The sequence below is a fragment of the Carcharhinus amblyrhynchos genome, unplaced genomic scaffold, assembly GCF_965287045.1.
Source record: "Carcharhinus amblyrhynchos unplaced genomic scaffold, sCarAmb.v2.hapA scaffold_73, whole genome shotgun sequence".
Lineage (NCBI taxonomy): Eukaryota > Metazoa > Chordata > Chondrichthyes > Carcharhiniformes > Carcharhinidae > Carcharhinus > Carcharhinus amblyrhynchos.
In genome coordinates, this window is record NW_027649813.1 from 606,015 (window position 1) to 624,363 (window position 18,349).

At 46.7% G+C, this 18,349-nt stretch overlaps 1 pseudogene; it reads left to right on the forward strand.

Moving 5' to 3' along the window:
* Positions 1-134: 134 nt before the first annotated feature.
* LOC145337786 (zinc-binding protein A33-like) lies at positions 135-18,007 on the forward strand (annotated as a pseudogene).
* Positions 18,008-18,349: the final 342 nt, after the last annotated feature.

The window sequence follows — 18,349 nt, forward strand, 5'->3', positions numbered from 1 at the left end:
CAGCTCAAAGATTTCCCTGCGCTAGTTCTCAGTTCGCGCCAGTTTTTTTCTCCAGTGTGAAAGTGGTGATGACATGGCCCGCTCTGTAATAATAATTCCCTGAGTGCTGCAGGGAACTTCATCGGGAAATAGCTGAACTGAGGATGTGCGGCAGTAACACCGAAACTGACTGCGGTTTGAATCAGGAAGTGCTGAGTGTGAAGATGGCTTCCAGACAACAAGCAGAGAGTTGGACCGAGGAGACAATTTGTCCCATTTGTCTCGATTTCTTCACTGATCCGGTAACACTGGAATGTGGACACAACTTCTGTCGCTCCTGTATCACCCAGTGTTGGGAAAAAAAGGAGATAAACTCCTGCCCGGAATGTAGAGAGGAGTTTCGGGAAGAAAACCTTAGAGCCAGCTTGGCCTTAGCGAATCTGGCCGAGAAAGCTCGACAATTAAAGTTAAATCCGAAAGAGAAGAAAAGTAAACTTCACTGTGAAAAACATCAGGAAGAACTGGAGCTGTTTTGTGAAACTGAGAAGAAATTGATCTGTCTGATTTGTGTGACTGCGGAGGAACACAGAGAGCACCGCCTTCTGCAGATTAAAGAAGCTGTTGAAATCTACAAGGTAAAAGGGAAACATTATTTACTTGATAGTTTTATCACTTTTCAAAATCCAGCATTTTCACTCTGTGATTTTCTCACCCAATCCCAGGATCAGCTGAAATCTTCCTTAGATTCTCTCACAGAGAAGAAATCGGCGGTTCTAGAAACAGAACAGAAACAGATACGGAAGATTTCTGAAGTTAGGGTAAGGTCTCTCTGTGCTGATTTTCTGGGATCTCGGTTAGTTTTGTTCCCTTTATCGCGGGACATTAATTATGTTTCACATTTCATTGGGTAGGAACAGTCCAGCAGTCTGCAGACCCACATCACATCCGAGTTCACTAAAATGCACCAAATTCTCATTGAGAAAGAACAGCGATTACTCAGAGATCTCAGGGAAGAAGAGGAGAGAATTCTAGAACCAATGGAGAGAAACCTTCGAGAGATTCAGGAGAATTTAAATTCTATTGAGGAGAAACTCTCTAAGTTGCAGAAACAGTTGGAGCAAAAAGACGAGCTGGTATTTCTGCAGGTGAGGAAATATATTGCGGCTCAGTTCAGGGAAACGTCACACAGTCACTAAATCACTGTGAAACTAATAGAGAATTTACTGAAAAATAGCGAGATAATTGAACAGAATTTTGCGTCGAATCTGACGGCTCCCACACTGCTGATTCCTGTGTATACCTGTAATCTCCTGACAATGAGTTTTCTTGATTTTCACACTTCTTTCTGATTATTTCCGTGTTTGTCAAACTTAAGTTTTTCTTGAATTGTAATCCAGTTCCGGTCCCATGTTGTGAGTGTATGGGTGTGTCTGGTACGGTGTGTGAGAGTCACTGTGTCTGTGAGCGGGACTGATGTTCAATTCCAGTTCATGTGACTCTGCACAACCTTCCTTCCAAAATGCATCACTTTACACTTCCGTGTGGAATCTCATCTGCTCTGAGTCTGCTCATTTCACCAGTCTGTCTAACTGCTCCTGAAATCTGTTACTGTTACCCTCACTCTTCCCGATTCATTTCTTTTAGGAGGAAGCTCGTCGGAAGAGAAGGTAGGACATGTTCTTTACTGAAAATCTGCGGTTCGGTAAAATCACCCAGTAAAGTGTTGTTGTTTATTTATGTTTTTGTTTCTTGTCACAACTTTAAAGGATATACAAAGAACAAGACAGCATGGGAAACAGGCCCAACGAGCCAGCGCTGCCATCTTAACAATGTGTTTTTCCTCCTCCACCCTTGAGCCATGTCTATGCTTATGGTACCCCCATTGGAAACCAGATTAAGGGGAGAATAATTTGGGGACAATTTGTTACACCAATCAGCCTAAGAGCACATCTTTGGGGTGTGGGAGGAAACCGGAGCACCCGGACGAAACCTACGCAACCACAGGGAAAATGCGCAAACTCCCACAGACACTGGCCCAAATCCATGTATCTGCACGGCTAGCAGTGATAGTCACTGAGCTGTTGTGGTGCCCATCTGCTGGTCCAGTTTTAAGCATACACACACGACACAAAGTACTAGGCCACTCTCGAAACATCCAAGAGCAGCCCACGCACGACCCACCGTGTGCATGCCCTCGTTAGACAACAAGGTGGACCGACGCACCTGCGGAGTAAAAGAGAAAAAACTTCAACAGATGTAACATTAGATTTCCAGGAACGTCCCGAGGCTCTGATCCTTATTTAAAACAGTCTCCGATAACTGTTTCGCTCATGTGTCTATCTAAGTAAACCTTAAACAAGTCCAGCATTCCTGCTTTCACCACCTTACTTTGCAGTGCATTCCATACCCCCACGACCCTCTGTGTGAAAAACCTCCCTCTAGCATCCAAATTATACCTCTCCCCCCTCACCCTAAGATTGTGGCCCCTCGTGATATTTGTCTCCAATCTAGGAAAAAGCCTGCCACTGTTTACTCTATCTATACCCTTCATTACTTTATACACCTCTATCAGATCCCCCCTTAATCTCTGTCTTTCGAAGGAAAAGAGTCCCAGTTTACCCAATGTGTCCTCATAACCCAGTCCTTCCATACCAGGCAGCATCCTGGTAAACCTCCTCTGCACTCTCTGCAGGGTCTCCACGTCCTTCCGGTAGTAAGGTGACCAGAACTGGACGCAGTACTCCAAATGCGGTCTAACCAATGTTCTGTACAACTGTAGCATTAGACACCAGCTCTTGTATTCTATACCCCTTCCTATAAAGGCTAGCATACCATAAGCTTTCTTCGCAACCTTCTCCACCTGTGTTGCCACCTTCAGAGACTTGTGCACTTGCACTCCCAGGTCCTTCTGCATTTCTATACTCTTAATAGGTCTACCCTTTATCATGTAACTCCCTCTACATTATTCCTTCCAAAATGCCTCACCTCGCATTTATCAGGATTAAATTCTATCTGCCATTTATCTGCCCAATATACCAGCCTATCTATACGTTCTCCTGGCGCCAACAATTCACACGCACTTCATTTGTTTGTATAATAAGTTTTTCCTTTATCTTTGCTCCACATGCTTTTTTGTAATGCAGCAAGTGGATAGGCTAAATGTTTATCATTTCCTGTAGGGTGTGATGTCTTGGTAACGAGTCTCTTCACAATTTTTGACCATTTTTCAGGGCACAGATTTTTCCATTCTCTGCCCATGAATTTCCAAGTTAGATTTTGTGCAGTTAGAGAAACAACATTAACATTTCACTTTGTACATTTTCTCTATCATCAAAAATGTTGCAAACTTGAAGATTTAACCAACTTCTAAAGTACTGTAACAAAGACAAATTTATGATATCAACAGTTTTATGTTCACAGGATTAGTGATGACATCGACACTCTCTCAGTATCTGCTGCCGCCCTGCCTGTCGGAAAGTACAAAGCTCCTTTACAGTACACAGTGTGGAGAGAAATGGTGAACTCCATTAACCCTGGTAAAAAAAAACATTAATTTTATTGATTAGCAGTCCAGTTACGAAGGGACTAAAGTGTCTTTAATGTCCCAGATTAAATGCTCAAATTGCCGACTGTTAATCCTTGGGCGGCACAGTAGAACATAAGAACATAAGAAATAGGAGCAGGAGTAGGCCATCTAGCCCTTCGAGCCTGCACCGCCATTCAATAAGATCATGGCTGATCTGAAGTGGATCAGTTCCACTTTCCCGCTTTCTCCCCATAACCCTTAATTCCCCTGACTATCAGAAACCTATCTACCCGTGACTTAAATATATTCAGCGAGGTAGCCTCCACCACTTCAACGGGCAGAGAATTCCAGAGATTCACCACCCTTTCAGTGAAGAAGTTCCTCCTCAACTCTGATCTAAACTGCACCCCCCCCCCCAATCTTGAGGCTGTGTCCTCTAGTCCAGCTATCCTTTCTAAGCGGGAAGAATCTCTCTACCTCTACCCTATCCGTCCGCTTCATTATCTATAAGATCCCCCCTCATCCTTCTAAACTCCAACGAGTACAGACCCAGTCTATTTAGACTCTCTTCATAGACCAACCCCCTCATCTCTGGTATCAGCCTAGTGAACCTCCTCTGCACTCCCTCCAAGGCCAATCCTTCTGCAAGTGCAGCGACCAAAACTGCACACAGTACTCCAGCTGCAGCCTCACCAGTACCCTGTACAGTTGCAGCAAGACATCCCTACTTTTATATTCTATCCCTCTCGCCATAAAGGCCAACATTCCATTCGCCTTCTTGATCACCTGCCGCACCTGCAGACTGGGTTTTTGCGACACGTGCACAAGGACCCCCAGGTCCCTCTGCACCATAGCATGTTGCAGCTTTTCACCTTTTAAATAATAATCCCTCCTACTACTATTGTGACTAGTGCGGTAGACAGAGGGGAACTGGTGGATGTGGTGTTTTTAGATTTCTAAAAGGCATTTGACAAGGTGCCTCACAAAAGTTTGCTGCAGAAGTTTAAGGTGCATGGAGTTGGGGGGAAGGTGTTAGCGTGGATAGAGGATTGGCTGTCTAATAGGAAGCAAAGAGTTGGTAGCATAGTGGTTAGCACTGCTGCTTCACAGTGCCAGGGACCGATTCCCGGCTTGGGCCATGTCTGTGTGGAGGTGCACGTTCTCCCTCTGTCTGTGTGGGTTTCCTCCAGGTGCTCTGGTTTTCTCCCATATCATGAAAGACATGCTGGTTAGTGGCATTGACCCAAAAAGGCACCAGACTGTGGCAACTAGGCGAATTTCACAGTAACTTCATTGCAGTGTTAATATAGAGCCTTACTTGTCACTAATAAATAAACTGCTCATATTTTGTTTTCTGTGGGTTCCCCCGGGTAAATGTCTGAAGCATTGTGTGTCAAAGCATTGAAAGGATCTGTATAACCAGAAGAGTGGAGTATGAATCTCAGGATGTGAAATAGAATTGCTCTAGGAGATTTGACTGGTCCCATCTCAGTCTGGGAAACAACTTTATCATTGATCAGGAAGGCACACAGACGTTAGAGAGCAAGTGATAAATGGCAGGTAACCTGTTCAGTGGAAGTGGACACATGAATCAAGAGGAGGGGCTGCAGAAACTGCAAGTTTGCACTGTATAAGGGAGGGAGCGTGTTGATCTTTTTGAAATGTTCAAGGTTCAAAAAAAAAAGGGGTGATTGTAAACATCCATAGGTTTAACACAGTCACAGAGTCTAGATCAAAGTATGTACGGATTTAAATCTAGAATAGGGAGGATGACAGGGCAGTTTGGATTGAGTGAGGTTGAGTTTTTGAGTGACTCCATTGAGGTAGTGAACCAGTGAACCCACTGCTCACTCTATGAATTTGATCAGAGGCCCAATGCATTCTGAATGATGATCTTCAGAACAACGTCACTGGCCAGTTTCCCACTGGTTTGCAGTGTGGGGAAATGTTTTGTGGTTCCTTGAGAGGGGACAGGGACAAGTAATCCTCATGAATATGCAGCGGGGGTGAGAGAGAGGAAAAGGAGCAGTGAGCAGCAGTAAGCAAAATAACTCATCTCCTGGTCACAGAGAAATCATGAAAAGCTGCCTCAATTCCTGCGTCGTGAGCTTAAACACTTCAGAACAACTGGAATAATTTTGAGGAACAATAATTGTGTGGGACCTTATCAAAAGCTTTCTGAAAATCTAAATACATTCCGTCCACCAGTTATGCTTCACTATTCTGTTAGTTGCATCTTGCACATTTTCACAGTGGTTAGTACTGCTGCTCACAGTACCAGGGATCTGGATTTAATTCCGGCCTTGGGTAACTATCTGTGTGGAGGTTGCACATTCTCCCCATGTCTGTGTGGGATTCCTCTGGGTGCTCCAGTTTTTTCCCACGTCCTAAAGGTGTGCAGGCTGGTAGATTGACCACTGTAAAATAAAATGTCCTTTAGTATCCCAAGGTGTGTTGATTAGATGGATTATTCATGGTAAGTATTTTGGGTTATGGGGAGAGGGCCTGGGTAAGATATTCCTCAGAGAGACACTTCAGAGGGCCAAAATGTCAAACTTCAGCACTGGATTCCCTTTCATAATCCATCTTGACGAAGCTTAAATTTAGCATTATTTTCTCCCACATCCTTTGTTAAAGATTCTTGCATTTCCTCTCCTACTGATGTCAGCTAATCAGTCTGTCATTTGTCATATTCTCTCTCTCTCCTCTCTTAAACATTGGGTTACATTTGCACCTTCCAATCTGCAGGAACCATTCCAGAGTCTGTAAATTTTTGAAAGATGACCATCAATGCATCTATTTTCTCTACAGTCATCTCTTTCCTCATCTGAAGTCTGGGAGAATTACATACTTTAAATCCCATTATTTTCTCTACTCTTAGTCTTACAAGCAAGATAAAAGTAAGAGTCTTGCAGTTCCTCATTAATACCAGTCCCTTTATCGTCCATTCTTTATGGGAGGTTTTTGGTGATCATTGACATTTGGGTGGATTATTGAGAATGGTTGTGTGTTCTACCTTGGTCGTTTAAATTAACATGAAGTTTATGGTGTCTGTGACCACATTTTTCCTGTTAATTCACACTTCCCTCATGTTAATTATTTACGTTAAAATATAAGATTTATAGTATTAACTGTTTGACTTGAACAGTAAAATTATTCTTCATTTCACTGCTCATCCTAATTCGGGATCCCAAGGAGTCAGACGCTATCCTACAAGGCACTGGGCATTAAATACAGTACACCTGGAACAGGACGCCAGTCTATCACAGGGCCTGCACTCACACACAAACTAAGAGGCAATCAACCATGGCCAATCGACCTAACTTGCAAGTCTTTGGTTTGTGCATGGAAACTGGAGCACCCAGTGAAATGGGGAGCATGTGCAAACTCCTCTCTGACGCTCAAGACTGGTTGGAATCAGGGTCCCTGGAGCTGTGAGGCAGCAGTTCTCACCACTGTGCCACCTCTAAAATTATTGTGTTTCTTTCACATTAGGGAATCTTATGATATTACCTATTGCAAAGGCTCGTGTGACACCGGAAGATTGGGAAAATTTTAACGATCAACAAAGGCTCACTAAAAAAGATACAGAGAGCGCAGATAAATTATGAAAGTGCAAAATATAAAAACAAGTGCAAAATATAAAAATGGACTGCAAAAGCCTCCATAAGGATGTAAAAAAGGAAGAGAGTAGTGAAAGTGAATGTTGGTATCTTGGAAAATTAGGCTGGAAATTAATGTTGGGAAACACAGAAATGGCTGAGATCCTAAATCAATATCTTGCCTCAGTTTTCACGATGGAGAATAGGAATACCATCCCAATAACAACAGAAAATTCAGAGGTCATAGAAAGAGAGCAAATTGGGACTATCCTCATCACTAAGAAAAAGGGACATAGGAACACAAGTAGGCCATTCATCCCCTCTAACCCCACTCTGCTATTCAATGAGATCAATTGCTGATTGTGGTCTAACTCCATATACTTGCCCTAGGCTTATATACCTTGATGCCGCTGCTCAATAAAAGTATCATAGACTTAAAGTAGTGTGGCACAGCAGTTAGCATTACTGCCTCATATACCCAAGGACCGAGGTTCAATCCTGGCCGTAGGTAACTGTGTGGAGTTTGCATATTTTCCCTATGTCTGTGCGGGTTTCTTCCGGGAGCTGTGGTTTCCTCCCACACTCCAAAAAAATGTGTGGGCTAGGTGGATTACCCCTTAATGTCAGGGAGATTAGCAGGGAAAATGTATAGAGTTACAGGGATAGTTGTTGGTGCAGCCTTGATGGCCTCCTTCTGCATTGTAGGGATTAAACCTGACAATTGAACCAGCATCCACCAGTATTTGAGAAAGAGATTTCCAAACCTTCACCACTCTGTACATGTAGAATTGTTTTCTACCATCTCTCCTGAACAACTTCGTCCTAATTTTTAGATTATGATCTCCGGTTCCAGAGCTTTCAACAGTTTATCCTTATCCACTCTGACCTTCTCTGAATATTTTGTAGGCTTCTATTAGATCACTCCTCAACCTCCTGAATTCAAGAGAATAAAGGCCAAATTTATCTAATCTCTCCTTGTAACTAAACCCCTGAATCCAGGTATCATTCTTGTACATCTGCTTGGAACTCCTTCCAGGGCCAAAACATCCTTCCTAAGGTATGAAGTCCTTCCCTGCTCGTAATACTCTAAGTGGGGTCTAATGAGGGTTTTAGACAACTGAATCTTTGACTAATTTGCTTTGAGTTCTTCAAAAATGTAACAAGCAAAGCGGATAATGATGATCCTGTAGATGTAGTATATCTGGAGTTCCAGAAAGCATTTGATAAGGTGCCACACAAAAGATTAGTACACAAGGTTAGTTCACATGGGGTGAGGGAATAATTCATTAGTGTTGATTGAAGATTGGCAAACGAACAGATAGCAGTAAGTCAGGATAAATGGGTGTTTTTTGAGTTGGCATGATGTAACTAGTGGGGTGCCACAGGGTTCAACCCTCAGGCCCCAACTATTTACAATCTATATTAATCACATGCATACAGGAATAGTGGATGCCATAGCCAAATTTTCAGATGACACTAAAATAGGTGGGATGATAAGTTGTGATAACAAAAGAAGAAATATATAAATGGGCAATGGATAGTTTAAGTGAATAAGACACAATTTGGCAGATGGAGTTTAAAGTGAATAAGTGTGATGCTATCCACTTTTGTAGGAAAAATACAAAGGCAATTTATTAGTGACCTGGGTGTCCTAATGCATGAATTGCAAAAAAAACCTCGGATGCACATATAGTAGATCAGAAGGAAAGCAAATGGAATATTTATATTTATTGTTAAAGGAATATAACAAAAGTCTTGCTGCCATTGTACAAAGCATTTGTGTGACCTCACTTAGAATATTGTGTACAGTTTCAACCCCTTGAGGAGGGATGGAATTGCATTGGAGGTGGTTCAGAAAAGGTTCACAAGCTTGATTCTGGAGATGAAGGGTTTGGCTTATGATGAGAGGTTAGCCAGTTTAGGTCTATGCTCTCTGGAGCTGAGAAAAATGTGAGGAGATCCAATTGAGGTGTACAAGATGATGAGGGACATTAACAAAGCAGACTTAATGCAGATGTTTCCTTTTGTGGGGCAATTTAAACCAAAAGGTGATAGTTTTAAGATACAGGGTGGCGGATTTAAAAGACAGAAGAGGAGAAGTTACAGGGGTGATTCCCCCACTGCAACACATACGTATTTTGGAGGGTTGGGTCATGAGATGCATGTGTTAGCCATTTTGTGGGTTCCCCATGAGCCTTGTGCCCCACGCATATCTCCCAACCAGAGACCCGGAACACGCTGAAAACTGGCATGCCTCTGATTTGCATCATTACCATACTTTAGCATGCCATTATCGGGAACGACAGTCTCCACCCACGTTAGCATCTCCCACCTCTCTGACATGATGTCACACCCCAGGAACAAGTGCAGCCGCTATTTCCCCTCCAAACCGACCTCGGCCCACAAACCATCACATCACCCTTCCCCAGCCTCTCTCATCCCACCACCGTATCCCCCAGAAACATCCAAACCTGTTAATGTGTCTGGGCTGGCAGTGGTTGTGTGTCTTGGTTGAAAGCTGGAGGATGATGACCACTCGCTGTTGTGCACACTGGGATGCTCTCTCTGGTGCCACTCAAGCCTGATTCCTAACCTTTACTCCAAATGTACGCTGCCACCCTGGCCCATGTAGCTGCAAGGGCTGGGGACATATGTTTGTTGGGCAATCAGGGGGTAGGGGTGGGGGTAGGGGGTGGGGCTCTGCTGCTCCCTGGACATTGGGAATCCCAGCAATGGCAGCGAAGCCTAGAGCCCGGGCCTCCTGCTGCGCATGGCCCAAATCGAAGTTTATGTACTGCCCTGCCTGGACAAACAGGCAAACATATCTGTGCACGGAGGCTTGGGAGATCCCAATGCGGCCACCACTGGGTGCCTGAGATGAGCCAAAAGTGTAAAATTCAAGGCATCTGTCACCTTTACGTCCACAGGAAGCGGGTGGCCACCCCTCCCCTGAGGTACCAGGCTTGCGAACACCTTGCACCAAGAGTCTGGTGGATGTTGGGGAAGGTATGGCAGGTACTCTCTAACATGCAGCTGAGTCTCCAAGGGACAACAGACAGCACCTCTATGCAAAGGAATGGGGACCACTCAGCACTTTGCGAGTGGACGGGTGGCCTTCAACCGTGTCCTCTTAGTGAACTACAACTTTCTAACTTAGTGCGGTCTCCTGCTTCTCCTTGCTGTTATCCCAGGATGCACATTGGAGGTTGTGTCCAGTTGTGATGCACGCCCCGTTCCTGTGATGCCCTTGGCGGATGTCCGCTGTGTGGCCGGGACTTGGAGGGCCCCAGCTGCCCAGCAGATCTGTTCCTCCAGCTGGCCCTGAGATGCCCCGGTGTGAGGAAGGGGGAAATCAGAAGGTCTCGGGACGCCCAGGATCTCCCGGGTGGAAGGCCCAGCATGACCAAACCCCAGCCGTAGCCAACAGTTTCACCCACACGCTCCCAACACATTGGCTAAGGAAACCTGTGCCTCCTGGATGCTGCCCACACCCTCGCTCGTGGCCTGCTGTGTCTCCAGGTGGTCACAATCCTTGCAATGTTGGCCTGGTTCACACGCTGTGTCAGCACCACCTCCTGCACCAGCACTCTGTTGGACTCCCCTAAACTGCCTTGCAGTCGCAGCATGGTTGCTGTCAGACCTTCCACAACCCTCCGTGTTTCCTGATGCATCGCCACCAGCCTTGGACTCGAAGCTCGGCATCTGGCTTGGGGACAGCTGAATCCTTGCCTCTGGCTGACCTCTATGTGCCCGAGCCCTAGGATGAGCATCAGTGTCTGTGATGTGCTCACCAGATAGTGACTCAGAAGCCTCAACACTAAAGCTACCCACTGTGGTGATAGTCTCTGTATTCGTGGGTTGTGTGGTAGATGCCGGTGCCGTTTCAGTGGTGCTGTCCTCAGAAGATTCTTCAAAGTCTCCCTCCAAGGTATTCTCCAGGGGGATCGTGGGCAGTTTGCTCCAGAACAGCGGAAGTGGGGGTGGTGGTGGGATCACCAATACCCAAAGGGCCAGGTTCCCCTGGGTCCAAAACTGCAAACAAAACACACATTAGGGGAAGGAAGGTCAAACATTCAAAACAGCATCACACTTATTTCAAAGAGGACTTACGTTGTGGGCTATGCTTATGCTCACTTGCAAACTGAATGCCGACCTGGCTGTCCGTCAGCATTCTGGATAAACTATCTCCCCCTGCCAACTCCACGGTCCGCTCTTCAACGCTTGTCAGCTGCTGCAGGTCAGGCACATGATCACCGCTCTGTGCCCTCACGTAGCAGTTATGCTTTTCTGCTGTAGGAGCATGAGGTGTCTCGCAAGCATTAATATATTCAAATGCATGGTGTGTAATGTGTGCCTGTGTCTCGGGAGTTTTGTGCTGGCAGTTGAGGGGAAGAGGGTCACCACTGAAGGGTGCTCATTGAGGGGTGAAGGGAAGGGGTTAGATTCTGTTCCTGGGGGAAGGGAGCCTTGTTGAATGATCGCACAGGGTTTGAGATCTGTGCCAAGAAAGTGCGGAGTTCCATGTGGGATGCTCACTCACCCTTGCTGCTCAAAGAAGGTTGTACAGTTTTTTCTGCCCCTGCCGGCCAGAGCACAGTGTCAGGCTCCAGGCATTCACCACTTCTGCCACCTCCTCCCACAATGCCATGGTGAATGCACCCCTTGGACGAGGCACCTGGCTGGGGAAGAGCGACTGAATTCTCTCCTCCATGGCATCAAGCAGGCGCTCTTGGTCGGCCTCAGTGAATCTTGGGGCTGATTTGCTCAAATATATCTTTGTGGTGTGATTAGTTGTGTGTCCATTCCTGCAGTTTATATACAGCTCTTGGGGGGTGGCGGTTGCAGGGACTTTGGCCAGTCAAGGGACAGTTGGCAACAAATCCTTGTGAGAAATTTTGAAGGCTGCTTTCAATTGAATGTTATGCGTCCCTCGGGGTGCTGATTGACTGCCATTCAATAAGCCGCTGTGTCCTGGGGGAGGTGCAATACTCAGAGCTCCGAATTAATAAGCTGCTGTGTTCAGGGCAGGTGCAATACTGAGGACTCCCATTCAAGAGAGGGAATGCTCGCAAGCTGGGGTTGTGTATGGTAGCACAACGCAAGTTCTCTGCAGGGCAGCAGTGAGGTCAGCATGTTCAAGGGGTGGGGTATCCACATTATCCAGATCCGTGGGGCATGGGGTGAGTAGGTAGCAATGTCAGTGCGAGGGGAGGGGTGGGGGGGCAGGGTGTGCAGTGATGTCTGTACAGCGGGGGTGGGGGGGGTATCGATGTCTGTAAGGAAGGGGCAGCAATGTCTGTGTGGTGGGGGAGGGATGTCACTCTGGGGGTGGGGGAGGTGGTGCAGCAAAGTCAGTAGTGGGTGGGGTTGCCAATGATAAGGCCGGTGATGTCTGCATGGAGATTGTCTCTGCGGGGGAACTGGTTTGGGGGCCACCGATGAGGCCAGCAATATCTGTGGGGGTGGGAGGGTGTTGTGGGGAGCAGCAGTGTTTGTCGTGGGGCTGTGGGGGCAGGCAATGTCTGAGGGGGTTGGAGGGCAGTGCTGGGAGATCTTTTCAGTGATCTCCCAGAGATGTGCACATGCACAGATTCCCGCTCATCTTACAGATTTCAGGCTGTTTGGTGTGAGTATGCTGTGCCCCACAGCATTTAATAATATTCATCATTGTGATTCCTGCAATGCACTGAATGTGGGAGATTCGGGTCTGAAGTTGCACTGAACAGACAGTTGTGGTTTAAACCAGTTTTCCCACCAGTTCCCTCACAGTCATCGCAGGCCTCATCGCTGACCCCTGAAACCATCCCACAGACATGATCGGGACAGATTTTTAATTAGTTTGGCATTGAAGGGGCAGGAAAGTGGAGTTGAGGCTCAGACAAGATTAACCAGGATTGTATTAAATGGCGGAGCAGGTTCGAGAGGCTAAATTGCCTACTCCTGCTCCTAATTCTTATGATTTATACTCTTAGTAAATAACAGGGATTTCAAATTAGATCCAAGAACTAAAACATGATTGGTCCTATTCTGGACACTATCAAATATTAAGGTTTCATCCAAGATCGTAACAAATTTAGGGTTTGGTCTGGTCTGGTATTGTACCAAGAGAAAATGCAGAATTCTAGGGTACAGAGGGAGCTGGATGTCCTGGTGCATAAATCAGAAAACGTTAGTCTGCAGGTCCAGCAAGTAATTAGGAATATAAAGAGGACGTTAGTATCTATTGCAAAGATATCCAGGTATAAAAATATGCAATTGTCCCTGCAGGGGCACAGGACCTTAGTGAGACCATATCTGGAGTAATGAGTACTATTTCTATCCCCTTCTAAGATCATGAGACCATAAGATATGGGAACAGATGGAGGCCATTTGGCCTATCAAGTCTGCTCTGCCATTTAATGTTACCATAACTGATCAAACAGAGGCATTTTCTCCTCACCTATGTCTTAAATGGGTGACCCCTTACTCTGAGATTATGCCCTCTTATCCTAGACTCTGCCACAAGGGGAAACAATGCCTTAGTGTCTGTCCTGTCAAGCCTGCAGAGAATTATATAGGTCTGAATAAAGTCCCCTCTCAATCTTCTAAACTCCAATGAGTACAGGTCCAACTCACTTACCCTCTCCTCATGAGAAAATGTCTCCATACCTGGAATCAATCTAGTGAACCTTCTCTGGACTGCCTCCAATGCCAGTATATCTTTCCTTGGATAAGGGGACCAGAATTGCTGTTGTCTAACTCGTGCCTTGTATAGATCGCCCTATTTTTATACTCCATTCCCTTTTAAGTAAAGATGAACATTCCACTTGTCTTTCCTAATACCTGCTGAACTTGCATGCTAGCTTTTTGTAATCAATGCATGAGGACCTAGAAATCCCTCTGAGCTGCAGCTTTCTGCAGTCCTTCTCCATGTAAATAATATTCAGCTTCTTTATTCTTCCTATCAATGTGCATAACTTCACATTTTCTTCCATGATATTTCATGTGCCAAATGTTTGTCACACAGCAAACCTGTCTGTTTGTAGACTCTTTGGGGATGACATTACCATTATACCCCACCAGCTGATGGGCGGAGTGAGCTGGTAAGATTGCCAGAGAGCTGAGAAGTCAGGTTCACACCCGGTTTCTCACCTCACGCGATCTTACCGGCACCGGGCATCAGGCTCGATAAATCTTGCACCTGGAATGGATGCAAGGTTGAATGTATTATTTAAATTTATTGTAATACTAATTTAAACAGAATAAGCAAGCCTGGGATAGAATTATCTGGGATCACTTGCCTGTGTGGCCACACGCCAGTGAGGATCATGTATTGTCCCCCATCAATCTCTCCTTCTTACCTCAGTATTTTCCACTATCTCTCTCGCTACTTCACACAATCAATCTCTCTGCCAAGCACTTACCTTTCCCTCCCACTCTCTATCCCCATTCTCCATCCACTCTCCCAGTCGGCCCCTTCCCATGCTCTTATTCATTTTCACATACATTCTCCTCCTGCCCCTCCTCTTCAAAGAACAGTAAGATCAATAGGTTACATTGGGAGAGCCATTTGAAAAGCAGGTGGGTGTGGAGGGAGTGTTTCAGGAAGAGGAGAGACAGATGGAGAGGTTAAAAGAACTCTGCTCGCCCCCAGCCCAGCAACACGTACTACCCCCATTCCCCACCACAGCTCCCCAGCAACTCACACTCCCCCTTACACGTTCCCCGAACAATGCACACTCCCCATATCCCCACACATAAGAACATAAGAACATAAGAAATAGGAGCAGGAGTAGGCCATCTAGCCCTTCGAGCCTGCCCCGCCATTCAATAAGATCATGGCTGATCTGTCGTGGCTCAGTTCCACTTTCCCGCCCTCTCCCCATAACCCTTAATCCCCTCTCTTATCAAGAACCCATCAACCCGCTTCTTAAAAATATTTAGTGAGGCAGCCTCCACCACTTCAACGGGCAGAGAATTCCAGAGATTCACCACCCTTTGAGTGAAGAAGTTCCTCCTCAACTCCATTCTAAACCGCCTCCCCTTTATCTTGAGGCTGTGCCCCCTAGTCCTACTGTCTTTTTTGAGCGGGAAGAGTCTCTCCACCTCTATCCTATCCATCCCATTCATCATCTTATACGTCTCAATGAGATCTCCCCTCATTCTTCTAAACTCTAACGAGTACAAGCCTAGTTTATTCAGCCTCTCCTCATAGCTCAATCCCCTCAACTCCGGTATCAGCCTAGTAAACCTCCTCTGCACTCCCTCCAGGGCTAAAATATCCTTGCGCAGGTGCGGCGCCCAAAACTGCACACAGTACTCCAGCTGCGGCCTCACCAGTGCCCTATACAGCTGCAGCAAGACCTCCCTACTTTTATATTCAATCCCCCTCGCTATGAAGGCCAGCATCCCATTCGCCTTCCTGACCACCTGCTGCACCTGCAAGCTGGGTTTTTGCGACTCATGCACAAGGACCCCGAGGTCCCTCTGCACCGTCGCCTGCTGCAGTTTTTCGCCACGTAAGTAATAATCCTTCCTACCATTCTTCCTACCAAAGTGGACCACCTCACACTTGCCAACATTAAATTCCATTTGCCATTTCCTGGCCCATTCGCCCAGCCTATCTAGATCCTTCTGCAGACTCTCCACACCCTCCGCACAATTTGCCTTTCCCCCAATCTTGGTGTCATCAGCAAATTTCGACACCCTGCACTCGGTTCCCTCCTCCAGATCATCTATATAAATGGTAAATAGCTGAGGCCCCAGCACCGACCCCTGGGGCACCCCACTAGTCACCAACCGCCAATCGGAATAGCACCCATTGACCCCCACTCTCTGCCTCCTATTTGACAACCAATCCTCTATCCACGCTAACACCCTACCCCCAACTCCATGTCCCCTGACCTTCTGCAATAACCTCTTGTGAGGTACCTTGTCAAACGCCTTCTGAAAATCCAGAAAGACCACATCCACCGGCTCTCCTCTATCCACTGCCCTAGACACATCCTCATAGAACTCCAGTAAATTTGTCAGACACGACTTCCCTTTAATGAAACCGTACTACCCACATTCCATCACAGAACTCACCATCACACACTTCCCACATTCCCCAACCCACAGACCCGCAGCAACACACACTCCTTATACCTCCCCAGCACCCCTGCAATGCACACTCACCACATTATCCCCCACAGCTCCCCAGCAAAACATACTCCCCACATCGCACCACCCCCCCGCCCCCCGTCACAAGACAACCAGCAACACAGCTGTCCTCATTTCCCCTCCACTCACAAACACAAACCTTGAATCCATGCAGTCCAGGCCTGAAACAGCACTTCTTAACAAATTCTGAGGCTACAGCCCTGCCATTTCAGGGCGTTTCCAGCCCACTCCCCGCCAGCAACAGCCCTTGCTGCTGCCAGCACTAGGACCCAGATTCAGCAATAAGACCCAAGATCAGCGCTCAGACTTGGGTCAGCGTTGAGAATCCAAAGTCGAACCCCGTGAACAGCATCAGCCTCTCACCGCACTACAAAATGCAACCTGTACAGCATGAAACAACCTCCAGCAACACAGAGCCATTTGAAACCTGACACTTACCTCCTCCCTCACCCTCTCTGCTCTCTGAATGCGACTGGTGTTTTCCTCATTGATTCTAACTGCAGCAAATAAGCTGGGATGATTCAGAGTGAATTTTGTTAACTACATTGTGATGAATACAAATGATGCAAATTGATGCTTCACCCATTTTGTGCAGGCTCCCGATTGTGCCAATTTTTTTGGTGGTAAAATGGGAATGGATACAAAAATGGGCTCCATTCCAGCTGGTCATATCATGCCAGATTTTATGACACTTTTCCAGCACAAAACGGCCACAATGAGGTTGTTAAATTCTGCCCATACGCTCCACATCTTCATATTGTTCTCTTACAGCCTGCCACAATATCTGCCACCCAGTTGCTGTCTATACACTGTATCTAAAACTTTCAGGCTCTGACTTGCCCTCTCCCTCATGTTGCTCTCATTCTCTCTCTTCACCCTCCTGCTCCCTCTGGTTGCTGCTCTGTTTTCCCTCAGCCCATTTCAGTGCTCCATCTCCTTCTCTTCCTCCTCCCTTTCTCTCCCTTCATCCTCACATCTCCTTTCTGCTCTCTTCCCACTCGTCTCCCCTCCCTCTGTTCCATGCACCCATCATATTTCTGCTGTTTTTCCCCTCCCCCTCACAAACCTCTCTCCTCTCTTCCTCACTCCTCACACTCTCTCCCCTCCCCACCCCCTCTCTCTAAATCACTGACTGTGTTATTTTAACTTTCCCCCAGCTCCAGCCTCTCTGACTCTGGATGCGAACACAGCGAATCCCTGGCTCATCCTGTCTGAGGACCGGACCAGTGTGAGACTCGAAGACAAACGGCAGCCGCTCCCTGACACCCCGGAGAGGTTTGATTACTGGCCCTTTGTCCTGGGATCAGAGGGATTCACATCAGGGAGACATTACTGGGAGGTGGAGGTTGGGGAGAAGACAGAGTGGTTTCTGGGAGTGGCCCGAGAGTCTGTGAAGAGGAAAGGGAAAATCTCCCCGAGACCTGAGACCGGATTCTGGATGGTGAGGCTGAGACCCGGAAGAGGTTATTTTGCCCTCACCTCCCCCTCACCGACCCCCCTCACCCCGAGTGTGAATCCCCGGAAGATCGGGGTTTTCCTGGACTATGAGGGTGGACAGGTGTCATTTTACAATGCGGACAACATGTCCCATCTCCACACTTTCACCCACACTTTCACTGAGAGAATTTTTCCCTTCTTCTTTCCGGGATGGAATAACAGCGGGGAAAATTCGGCGCCGCTGACAATCTGCGGGATTAAAGGTCTCTAACAGATCCATCCCATAATTTCACACCGTCTCCCTGCCTCTTGCCAGCTGTAAACTGATGGAACCTGTTCATATTGTGGTTATTATATAGAATTATAATTTACATTGGGGGCTCCATGGTTACATTTGTAAAATGATTCTTCAAACAGAACAATCTGAGAACCACTGGAATAGAAACAGTTTTTCTCAAAGATTCCACAGTTCATCATTAAATCCAAGAAGCAGAAACTCAACATGTTGTTTGTGTCTGTCACTGAGTGAGGGAGGCGGGATTCCGGGGAATGGAGAAGTCGATTGGCCGCAGCTCCTGTCACTCTGAGTGAGGGAGGCGGGATTCCAGATTCCTGGAAGGTGATTGGTTAGAATCCCTTGACTCTGAGCGAGGAAGGGTCTGAA